Consider the following 1,660-nt stretch of genomic DNA (forward strand, 5'->3'; position numbering starts at 1 on the left):
AAGCAGATTAGGGGTTGCCTGGTGCTGGGGTGGATTGGGGGTTGACTGAGGAGGACAAAAAGATGCTTTGGTGATGTGGAAATGTTCTAGAGCTTCATTATGGCCATTATAGAAATGTATGCATTTGTCAAGAGTCATCCATCTGTACACAAAATGGGTGCATTTTACTGTACATAAATTGTATAAGATTTACTTAAAATAATTGTAGTGGGCAATACAAGGGCAAGAAAGGGTAGGTTTTGGTATACTTCCATGGTAAAGCGTGCACGTTTTGAGTAGGTTTATATGCTGAGAGGGAGAGACAGTGGAAATGGAGAGAGAAAACACCTGGGGGAAGAGATGACTGATGAGGCAGATTTGTCACAGAGAGGAAGAGGGGGTGCCATGCCGAGCACATGTGGAGGGGACTGTGGGTGATGACTGATGAGGCAGATTTGTCACAGAGAGGAAGAGGGGGTGCCATGCCGAGCACATGTGGAGGGAGGAGGGATTATGCTCCCTGAGTCTGTAGGGGAGGAAAGTGGTGTGCGTTGTCAAGTTGGAGTAAATACATGTGTGATTTTGTATGTGGGAGGACAGAAAGTCGAGGAAGTTCATGGCTCGTTAAATCATTTCACACTTACTAAGTATTTATTTTATGCCAGGCACTATATTTTCTATAGGAAAATAATATTGTCTTTGTTCTTATGGAATTTATAATACCATGGAGGGGGAGATGTCAGTCATTAAACCAGTAATCAAACCATGAAATACACAGTTACAGAATATTATGAATGCTGTAAAGGACAAGGAAGTTATGGGAGAGTGTAACAGGAGAAACCTAATTCAGATGGCTGAGGGAAGGTCCTGGGTGAAGCGACCAATCAGTTGAGAACAGGAGGGTGAGTGGGAATTAGGTTGTGAGTGAATGGATTGGCATCGGAAAAGACCTTGAGGCTGGAGAAACACTGGTATGTTTTAATACAGAAAAAAAATTAAAGGTGAATTTTAAAAGATTAATATAAAAAAATGAAACCACAGAAAATTCCTAGGAAATATAGGTGAATTTCTGATCACTGGATAGAGGACTCTCCAAGAGCGTGACTAAGATTTAACCACATAAAACACAACTTTTCGTTTTTTTAAAAAATTTTCTTTTATGTCAGAACATATCATAAGCCAAGTACAAAGGCAAATAAACTGCTCCCTGCCCCCAAATTGCAACAAATATGTCAAGGTATTACTGTGGAGTATACTAACATTTATAAAGCAAATGTGTTTCACAGGGCCTAGCCTCCAAAGTGCCGTAGTTTCAGGTTTAGCCTAACTTTTAAAATTACACATAGAAATGTTAAGCTTGCGAAAGACAGGAAACTTTCCCCAGGCTGAAGTTTCTGTTGTAGATAAAGAATTGTAACACAGCAAAGTTGTTGGCTGAAGGACAGATGCCCTTGGAGCAGGTTAACCTAAAGTTACTTGATTGTTATGTAAAAATATTAAGGACGTTGCTGTAGGAAAAGACAGTATTTGCTAAGAACAAGCTTTTGTTGGTGGATCAACTTAACCTTTTGCAAATTGCATTATGGAATGCCACTTTGTTATGTCACTGATGTTACCAGGTTCTATTGTTAAACTATACTTAGCCATAACTCCACCTATGTTCCTTTTCTGTAACCTCCTG

This window comes from Galeopterus variegatus, unplaced genomic scaffold, assembly GCF_000696425.1.
Source record: "Galeopterus variegatus unplaced genomic scaffold, G_variegatus-3.0.2 Scaffold4020, whole genome shotgun sequence".
Classification (NCBI taxonomy): domain Eukaryota; kingdom Metazoa; phylum Chordata; class Mammalia; order Dermoptera; family Cynocephalidae; genus Galeopterus; species Galeopterus variegatus.